Raw genomic sequence first — 11,137 nt, 5'->3', positions numbered from 1 at the left:
AGAATTACTTAGGGCCAATAGACCTGAGGATGGGAAAAGGGCAGATGCTAAATGCCTTTACTTGGGTCATTTGGGGAACAGGAAGAATTGATTTGTTATATTTGTCTTTAAACTCTCCTTCCTCCTTCTTATGGTGCCTTAAATTTTCTGTCCTTGTGTTTTAGGCGGCTGTTACAAGTGAATGAGCTTAGCTGATAATTAGGCTAAATGATTCTTCCTTGGGAGTCATTAATTGTGCCAGGTTTTGTGGTAGAAGGACTAAACCCAAAAGGACTTTTTTGAATTCTCTGTAAGACAGGCTCTCATGTCTGCTGAAGGTGATTGAGGAAGAAGGGCTGGCCGTTTGGAATGCTGCAGTGCTGTGTGTAAGAAATGTAAAGAACTGACTAGAAGAGATAGGAATAGTGGAACAAAATAAAGTATAGGTCTACTTTTTCTGCCCAGTGAATGTAAGGTACGTCTCTTATTTTCTGTCCAGCATCCACGTTTTGGGGGATTGCCCCTCCTCCACTCTGTCATTCTAGTGGGGCTATAGATCATGAGACCTCACCCATGACATTAGGGGGTGGGGCTAGATAGTAGGCACTTGACCCAAGCTAAGCCAATCAGCATCTTCTTCTGGAAGTTTGGATCATTAGGGGAGATATCAGATAGAAAGTGGGTTGGAACTGGGCCATCTGATGGCTGGAGCCAAGGCAACTGTCTCTTCCTCAGGTGCCTGGGGTGTCTCTGATTCCTGTCCTTCTGGTGGCTGTGCTGTTCAGTGCTTCCTTCACAATGCTAACTACCCCCAGAATATTTCCAATAAACCCCTTTTTCTTGCTTAATATGGCAAGATCAATTCCCATGGTTTACCATTAAAAAAACAAAAAACAACTTTTTGGTTGGTTATACTTTCAGGTATAACAGCAATTTCTGGATTAGAAATTAAATTTAGTGTATGCATGAGATAAAGAAATTATACAGTACAATGGCTCCAAATTGTCAGTAGCTTATCTGCAGGCTTGGTTGGCATTACATCACCTTCAAATTCTATGTCATGTGGTCCTTGCAGCTCCAAAGCTCAGTCAGTGAGCCCAGAGAAGCTAGTGAGGCAATAAGGCTGGTGCCGTGTTTGCCAGTGGTTTCTGAGAAATATTAACTCCTTGAGAAACTGTAAACAAACAAATAAAAACATTGTGTAGCTAAATAAGGTGGAGAAACAACTCGACTTGTATGTGTTTTATGGAGATTTATATTGCTCATAAACAAAGTAAAGGCTCTGATAAGTTGTGTGGGAAAGTGTTTACCTTTGTCTAATCCAGCATTTCCTAAACTTGATTGAATATAAAATGCTTTTCCCACAGAAAGCCTATTAATATCTCTTGGAACTAGGATTTTGTAAAACATAGTTGGGAAAAAACAGTATAGCGGGATTAGAAAATTAGATATTTAAACATTTATTTGGTAGAGTGCTAACAGATGAATTTTTACTTTATTCCTTTATTTCCTAAAACAGTATTTCATCTTTAATCATGATTTTTTTTTGATGATGATTTGGAGTAATTTACTGAGGCCTTATTTAGGTCATTCATTGAAATGGGTATTTGATACAGTGACTATTATGATTTCAAATAACCAAACTCTAATTCCCCATTTTTTGGAGACAGATAAATTCTTTCCAAGACCACTAGCCCAAAGCAAACAAGTTCCAATTTTATTAATCTGAGCATGTGTTTTAAAATCTGGCCATTTGAGTGAGTTTATCACTTAATGGAGAAAATTAACATATATCAGCTAGAACAGTGATTCTCAGCCTGGGGCAATTTTATCCTCCAAAGAACATGTGGTACTGTCTGTAGGTGTTTTTGGTTGTCACAGCTGGGTTGAGGGATATGTGCTGGCATCTATTGGGTAGAAAGGATGCTCTAAACATTCTACGGTAGGATGATGGCCCCTCTCAACAGCGAGTTGTTCAGTCCCAAATGTTAATAATGGGGCTGAGGTTGAGAAACCCTGAGTAAGCAAGTGCCCGTTGGGAAGATGGAAAGAGAGAACCCTTTAAAGGCATTACCGTATTCCTAAGCCATTAGATGCAATGACATACTCCCCATGGGCTTTGTGGCATTATGTTTGGCAACCTAAGTCTAAAATTTGTCATTAACTGAAACCTGACCTGCTCAAGTCACATGGGGCCTCAATTTCTTTACCTGAAATAAAGAATTAGATGAGGTGATTGAGAGGTTTCCTGTGATATTGTGACTCATGAAGAACAGTCCTGAGTCTTGAACACTTGTGATGTAAGATAAACAACACTGGGCTTAAGCTTTGGGGACATTTAATGTTGTAGAGAAGATCTGCCTCCAGTGATGTTGCCTCCTTGTGCCTGGACATGTCTGGTACAATCATGTGGTCACGGGCCAAGGGATGAATGGCTCCTGTCCCCTAGAGAACCCCATACATCTCTACTGTTCTACCCATCCCTTAAATGAAAGCTCTGATCTCGGTCCTCTCCTCAAACTACACTCATCTTTGGTCATCTCCTCTCTTGTTATACTCAATCCTAATCCCTCTGTTAGTATAAATCCCCATTTCACATCCTCATCTTTCTCATGAGCAGTGATTCCCAACAGTCTTTTTTTCTTTTTTTTTTGCATCTACACATAGATGATAGTGATAACAATGATGATAATAGTAATAGTTCAAAATAGCTAACACTGTTGATCTCTTGCTATCATTCAGGCATTGTACTCAGCTCTTTCATTAGCTTGTTCAACCCTCAGAGGCACTTAGAGGTTAAGTAACTTGTTCAAGATCAAACAGTTAGTATATCGTAGCTCTAGGACTCAACACTGCCAGTGTTCAAAATTCCACGTGTCCCTGATAGATTGATCAGCTTCTCTCCTACACAGTTCCTCTTGCTGTGCTCCCTAAAATGATAGAATCCATGAACTAGGATGTAGTTCTCAAATCCTTCTCTCATATCCTTATATTTACAACTGATCAGTCTGCAAGAATTTAACATCAAATTCATCTTTTCTTTCACCAACCACTGTTACTGTCATTGCCTTGCCTCTACTGCAGATCTTCATGACTCCCCATCTATAACCAACTAACAAAATGACCTGCTTTTATTTTTATTTTATTTTTTATTTGTTTTTGGCTGCACTGTGTGGCATGCAGGATTTTAGTTCCCTCACCAGGGATCGAACCTGTGCCCCCTGCAGTGGAAGCACAGAGTCCTAACCACTGGACCGCCAGGGAATTCTGAAAATGACCTGCTTTTAAACTTTTCCTCTCTATTATTCTTTCTGCAACCTTAATTTCCCTATGTAACAGAAATCGAGTCGCTTCATGTCATTCTTAAGAACTTCTAATGACCTTTTCCTGCTCGTAGGATAAAGTCCTTTCTCTGGCCTTCAGCAGTCTCCATGACTGAGGCCCAACGCGGTATCAGCTACAACACTCACCAAAGTCTTTTTCATCATTTCTTTGATCATGTTGTGTACTTTTACATCTTAAATTTTTTCAGGGTAGATTCTAAAACTTCTCACTCCTAATTGTAACACTAGAACATAATTTCTCTTGGTTGAGACATTCTAGCTTACTTTTTACTTGCGCTCATTAGAGGAACACATTGACTCTTTGCTTAGAGGACCTAGACAGCCTTCCTGTGGTTCTCAGAATGGGTCTTCTTTCCTTTGTTTATTAATGTTTCATTACAGTAGAATTCCCCTCCTTTGCCCCCATCACTTCTTCTTTTCAAAGCCCAGATTTGACACTTCTTCCATTTAACTTTCTCTGATGTACCTTCCTCAAGTCAGAAGTATTTATTCCTGCTATGATCTCACAGAATATTTTAATATCTATTTCCCCTGTACATTGTAAGCTTCTTGGGCAGGGACACTGTGACTTACACATTTTCGTGTTTCCTGAACTATCACCCATTACAGGGTGATATGTATGTATTGCTGACATGTAGAAAGTGCTCAGTAAATGTTTCATAATAAAGTCACATCTCTTGAAGTCCCTTTAAGTTCTGTGATTCTAAAATTAGCATTCATTCTTTATTTCTTTACACTTCTTATTGCATTGGGATAAATATTTCTCCCTGAGGGTGGAAAATGTTAGGGTTAATCTGCAAATTAAAAGTATATAACAATTTTAATCACAGTATAATTAAGACCTAGGGTTTTTCTTTTGAAATGCCTGTCAGTATTGCCATAAAAGAATAAGGAGCTCCTTTCTGGACTTCCCTGGTGGTGCAGTGGTTGAGAATCCAACTGCCAGTACAGGGGACACAGGTTCGATCTCTGGTCTGGGAAGATCCCACATGCCGCGGAGTAACTAAGCCCACACACCACAACTACTGAGCCTGCACGCCACAACTGCTGAAACCCGTGCACCTACAGCCCGTGTTCCACAACAAGAGAAGCCACCGCAATGAGAAACCCACATACTGCAATGAAGAGTAGTCCCCGCTCACCGCAACTAGAGAAAGCCAGCGTGCAGCAATGAAGACCCAACACAGCCAAAACAAAACAAAACAAAACAAAATCCCACTTAAAAAAAAACAAAAGAGTAATGAGCTCCTTTCTCATGAAAACAATAGTCTGTGGGAATTTTTTTTTTTTTTTTTTAAGGAATTAAGCTTGAAAAGTGTCAATTTTATTACCATTTCAATTAAAAATTTTTGTCTTTATTTTCTGTATCAGACTAACCTATACAAGATATTGATTAAGCATGAAGTCAGGACACAAGATACCCCATCTATTTACTATAGTTTGTATTAGTAACTTCAATACTTAGAGAAAAAATAAAAGTTCGTAGTGCAAACCAATATCCAGTTCTCCTTTCTTTCCTGGGAAAACAAAGCTACAATTTGCAGTCTGCTTGCACCTAAGCGGAGCCACGTGACAGCTCTGGCCAAGTAAATATGAATGGGAGTGACGTGTGGCAGTAGAAAAGCAAACACAATCTTTTCATTCTGTTCTCTTGTCTTAGCAATCGTGAAGGAGGCTACATGGTAAGATAACCAACAGTGTGAAAACAGCCTGAATTATTTTTCTTTTAAAGCAAGTAACTGTTTTATGTATTTACCGTCAGTGTGAGGCAGATGTAAATGAACAGGAATATCTAGAGGATAATTCCTATTGAAAAACATTTCAAGGTGTTCACAGACTGGTCAGAATACTATGGTACTATATGGTATAAACAACTAGTCAGTGATATTTCCATTTATTTCACTTTTAGTAATAAAACTTTTTTCTTATACATGATTGAACACATATTTTGCTTTAAAATTAATAGTCACAGTTGAAGAGATAATGGTTTATTTTTCTAATCAAGTGGCCAAGCTGCTCAATCTTAAAACCACAACAAATGTTGCACCTTATTATTTTAGCTAAACAGTAAGACCTTCTGTTTTGATTATTCCTGGTAAATTGCAACTTTGTTTCTCACTAGTTTCCATTTGCCAAACAGTCGCATCAAACAGTTTAACCTGGTGGCTACTGCTTTCAAGGGATTCTATCAGATGAATCCTCATTTCCAGTGCAATAGCTGTTGGCAGTCCTTTGCTGAAAGTCCATCCATCAGGACTTTTCTGTTGTGGTTAGTTAAGGGTCCTGCTTTTGCTGCCAGGGGTTCATCCTGCTGAATATGATATTCCTGAAATTTAATGGATATTCTTTGCATCATTTAAAAATATTTCTATAAGCAATGTTCTGAGCAGGTTATCTCAACAGGTATTACTTCTCCTCCTGTGAAGTCTTTAACACAGTCCAAAAAACATGTTTCTTTAAGTTTCTAGTAGGTTCCAAGAAGTTCATTGATCTATTTTATCTAATCAGATTCTGGTATTTGTGCAGCCATATTCTTTTGGTATGTTTACCAGTCACTTTTTCTGATGCATGAGTTTCCTTTCTGTTCTGGAAAAGCAGCTAAACTTTGCTTGAATGTCTCCTGTGAGGCCTGATTTCTTCCTTAAGCACAGGCTCTCCCATTTGGTACTAGTATGAGGCAGAGAGGCTAGTCTGGGGACAGAGGGTTGGGGTATGGGTGGGTGCCTGGCAGCTGGATGACAGAGAACCTAAAGTTAGCACTTGAATCGTTGAGTCACCACATAGGGACAGCTGCCCCAGCGAGTTGCCAGGACCTACAGTGGTCTTTGCTTGAGTGTAAAATAACTTTTACGTGTTTAATAAGCCAGTGAGATTTTGGATTGATTTGTCACTGAAGAATCACTTGTCCTAATCTGACTAATATGCGTCACACATGGGAATTGCAGTCGTTAGAGATAAGAGAAGAAAGCCTGTAATAGCAATAGCTAGCCCTTATTAAGCACTTACTCTCCAGGATTTGTCCCATGTACTTGAATGAATTGTCTTTCTTGAGTCTCACAATAATCTGCTTAAAAGATGAGGCACAGAGGAATTTAATAGCACACCCAGGGTCACAGAGTTTATAAGGTTTAGAGCTGGGATTCAAACCTGCATTTGGTATGATACCAAGGTTCATTTACTTCCTGAATATGCTCTAGAGTCATCTGGTTTATTCACATGTTTGTAACTTTCTAAGTAAATGCAAAAATAAGACTTGTTTCTCAGCTGTCAGGTGAAATCGTTTTTAGAGGAGCATGGTAGATTTTTGTCTTCCGAGAAATTTCTTAGGATTTATGGAACTTTATTTTCTTTGGGGCAAAAGGGGAAATTTCTGTTTCGTATGACCTGCTTTGTTTTTATAGTACCCATATGTTGGGCATAGAGTCGGATTAGAGCCAAGTTCTTTTAGGATTTAGGAATGCTGATGTGATTAATTTGATCTGATTTAACAGTGATGACAGCATAGAACAATCAACAACTTTAATAAATTAAATTTCATTTATGTGTCTTCTGGGAAGGACTCTGTCAGTTTAAGTAAGACTTGGTGCCTTGATTGACTATGAAGTTTTTTTTTTTTTTTTTTTTTTGGCTGTGTTGCGTCTTCATTGCTTGCGCGGGCTTTCTCTAGTTGCGGTGAGCGGGGGCTACTCTTCATTGCGGTGCGCGGGCTTCTCATTGTGGTGGCCTCTCTTGTTGCGGTGCACGGGCTTAGTTGCTCCGCGGCGTGTGGGATCTTCCCGCACCAGGGATCAAACCTCTGTCCCCTGCAGTGGCTGATGGATTCTTAACCACTGCGCCACCAGGGAAGTCCCGCCTATGGAATTTTGAACTGAGCCTGTCTCTTCACTATGAGGATCAAATCCTGAAGCCCTGGCTGTACTCATCCAGCATGTCTTTGACTCCTTAAGGAATTATTACTTTCATGAAGATGAAATCTATTACTTTAAACATTTTTTCTTGATAATAAAAATTCAACCATGACCCTCATTAATGAACTGGCAAATTATTTTACTCTACCCTGTTAAATGTATTAGTTGGTATGGGTTGCTTTGGAGATATTTTTAAATACATTTTTTGCTAGATATTTAAAATTATTGATTTTTCAGAGCTCCCTGAAGAATCTGGGAGAAGTCTGGGGGCAGGGAAAACACAAGATGAACTGAGACATCTTGTTGGGCAAGAAAGAAGGGAAATACTCAAAGACTAATGGGGGTGTGTGTGAAAAGATATTCAACGGCTTCCCTGGTGGTGCAGTGGTTGAGAGTCCGCCATCCGATGCAGGGGACACGGGTTCGTGCCCCGGTCCAGGAGGATACCACGTGCCGTGGAGCGGCTGGGCCCATGAGCCATGGCCGCTGCGCCTGCGCGTCCGGAGCCTGTGCTCCGCAATGGGAGAGGCCACAACAGTGAGAGGCCCACGTACCGCAAAAAAAAAAAAAAAAAAAAAAAAAAAAAAAAAGATGAGAATAGAAACCTCAGGGGCCCCAGAGGCTCAGGGGATCAAAGAGGAAGTCTGGACAGGGGTACTTAGGGAGAAACAACCATATTGTCAGTGAACTTCAGTTCTGAGATGACTAGGGCCAGTTGTGGTTTGCTTGGCTGTTAATTTCCCTGCATGACCCCTAGGAAGTGGCTCATCAAGAAGTCTGTGAGGAATCATACCTTTAACTGCCTTTATCTCTATGGAGCATTTAAAGACATTCATCTTAATCCTCTTCCAATTAATGTTCATTGGAATGTATTTGAAGTGGTGTTCACCATAACACTTTTTAGCCTTCTTTTAAGTCATTTGAAAAATGTGCTTATAAAAGAGGAGAAATAAAATTTTTGTCTCAAGGTCAATTCACATTTCAATGTTTTAAAAAAGCAGTGCTTCTCAAAATCATGTTTTAGTATCAAATGCAGCTTTAATTTAAAAAAAATAAATTTTATTTATTTATTTTTGGCTGCGTTGGGGCTTTCTCTAGTTGTGGCGAGCAGGGGCTACTCTTCGTTGCGGTGTGCAGGCTTCTCATTGCGGTGGCTTCTCTTTGTTGTGGAGCACTGGCTCTAGGCACGTGGGCTTCAGTAGTTGTGGCACGTGGGCTCGGTAGTTGTGGAGCACGGGCTTAGCTGCTCTGCAGCACGTGCGATCCAGACCAAGGCTCGAACCCTTGTCCCCTGCATTGGCAGGCGGATGCTTAACCACTGCACCACCAGGGAAGTCCCACAGCTTTAATAATGTAGGATAATGCCAAAGATAGGGTTTGTGATTCAGATTTTCACTAAATGCAAAATTTTCCTGGGACAGAGCAAATGCCTAAACCAAGGGAGGCCATTTTGGTCCTTATTTTATGCTTTTCAACAGTGTAGCTGGCCATACGAAAAGTCTGAAGGTCAAGTAGATGTGTGTGGTCTTGGAAAATTATTTAGTCTCTTTGAAACTCAGTTTTTCCATCCATCAAAGGGCGCACATGGTGATTGTGAGCATGCTACAATACTTGTTCAGTTCCCCTTTTTTCTTTTCTTACTACGATACTTTTTAAGGAGCAGTTTTAGGTTCACAGCAAAACTGAGGGGAAGGTACAGAGATTTTTTTTATCTCTCCTGCCTCTACACATGCAGGACTTCCCCTATCATCAACATCCACCACCCGAGTGGTACATTTGTTACAACGGATGATCCTACGCTGGTACGTCATCATCAGCTGAAGTCCATAATTTACATTATGGTTCGCTCATGGTGTTGTGTGTTCTGTGGGTTTGGACAAATGTGTTATGACATGTATCCATCATTATGGGACCATTCAGAGTATTTTCACTGCTCTAAAAATCCTCTGTGATCCACCTCTTCTACCCAACCCCCTGTCACCCCGTAGCAACTGCTGTGTCTATAGTTTTGCCTTTTCTAGATTGTCATATAGGTGGAATCAGTATGTGGCCTTTTCAGATTGACCTCTTTCACTTCATATTATGCATTTAGGTTTTTCCATGTCTTTTCATGGCTCAATAGCTCATTTCTTTTTAGTGTTGAATAATATTCCCTTGTCTGAATATACCATAGTTTATTTATCCATTACCCTACTGAAGACAACTTGTTTGCTTCCAAGTTTTAGCAATTATGAACGAAGCTCTTATAAACATCTGTGCGCAGGTTTTTGTGTGAACATGTTTTCACCTGTTTTGGGTAAATACCAAGGAGTGCAATGGCTGGATTTTATGGTAAAAGTACGTTTAGTTTTGTAAGAAACTGCCCAACTGTCTTACAAAATGGCTGCACCATTTTGCATTCTCACTAGCAGTGAATGAGAGTTCCTATCTGCGTTAGCGTTTGCTAATGTCAGTGTTGTGACTTCTGGCCATTTTAATATGTGTGTAGTGGTTTCTCATTGTTGTTCTAATTTGCATTTCCTGATGACATAAGGTGTGGAGAATCTGTACATGTGCTTATTTGCCATCTGTATATCTTCTTTGGTGAGGTATCTATTAAAGTCTTTGGCCCATTTTTTAAATAGGATTGTTTTCTTATTATTGTTTTTTAAGAGTCTTTGTATATTTTGGATAACAGTCCTTTATTAGACTTATCTTTTGCAAATATTTTCTCCCAGTCTGTGGCTTGTCCTCTCATTCTCTTGACAGTGTCTTTCACAAAGCAGAAGTTTTAATTTTTATGAAGTCCAGCTTATCAATTATTTCTTTCATGGACCATGCCTTTGGTGTTGTATCTAAAATGTCATTGCCATACCCAAGTTTTTCTGGCCTTTCCCCTGTGTTATCTTCTAGGAGTTTTATAGTTTGCATTTTACATGTAGGTCTGTGATCCATTTTGAGTTAATTTTTGTGAAGGGTGTAAGGTCTGTATCTAGATACTTTTTTTTTTTGGTATGTGGATGTCCAGCACCATTTGCTGAAAAGACTATCTTTGCTCCATTGTATTATCTTTGCTTCTTAGTCAAAGATGAGTTGACTATATTTATGAGGGTCTACTTCTGACTCTATTCAGTTCCATTTTTTTTCCTCCTGTAAATTCCTCTTCTCTATTCTGTAACTACCCTAGAGGAAAGGGTTGGCCTTATTTATGCTACTGAGTATGTTGTCCAGTTCCCACATCAGTGTTTCAACATAATATATTATTTAAGGACCATCACTTAGGACTTACCAAATTTCTATCAGATTTCAAGGCCCTTGATGAAATATACGGGTGGCATAGTTGCTCTTCTTAAGAAACCAACATTCTAACAGGAAGAAAAATATCCTCAAGAGCATCTTGCTTCTACTTTTTTTCCCCTAATCTATCTAGATTGTACGTGGCAGATAAGGAATTTTCAGCAATACTTAAAGGAAGGGACAGACTCTCTGTTGCTTTTTCTTTCTCTGCCTTTCTATTCCTTTCTATATTTTGTCTCCATCTGTTTGAATCCTTGTCTTGCATTTACAGTAATATTCCTCTTATGAAACATTTGCATATGTGGATTTATTTCCATAAATTTGTCCTAAAACTGTAAGACTTTCAGTTCACATTTTATATAAGCTGCAGTCAGCATTCATATGAATTTGCAATCACTCAATGGAGATAATTTTAAAAAGACATACCTGGGAGTTGGGAAAAGAAGGAGGGAAACCAGATGGCAAAGCAGGAGCAGGGTAAGAGCCAGGAAGCTGAGCCAAGATGCACCTGAGCCAGAGGGCAGCTCTCCTGCTTGTGAGTGGTAGGAGGGAGCCGGCAAGGTGAGGGAAACTGTTGGAGCTAGGGCTTGGGGTACTGCGACCTTCTGATATGTTTACAGCCTGGAAGGA

The 11,137-nt window shown here is 39.7% G+C and overlaps 1 pseudogene; it reads right to left on the bottom strand.

Moving 5' to 3' along the window:
- Positions 1 to 5,523: 5,523 nt before the first annotated feature.
- On the bottom strand, positions 5,524 to 5,853 carry LOC131750342 (mitochondrial import inner membrane translocase subunit Tim9 pseudogene; annotated as a pseudogene).
- Between the last annotated feature and the right edge of the window lie 5,284 nt (positions 5,854 to 11,137).

The sequence above is a fragment of the Kogia breviceps genome, chromosome 2 (genome assembly GCF_026419965.1).
Source record: "Kogia breviceps isolate mKogBre1 chromosome 2, mKogBre1 haplotype 1, whole genome shotgun sequence".
Lineage (NCBI taxonomy): Eukaryota > Metazoa > Chordata > Mammalia > Artiodactyla > Physeteridae > Kogia > Kogia breviceps.
Note: the sequence above shows the minus strand (reverse complement) of the source record. Positions and strands in the feature narration are given on the sequence as shown.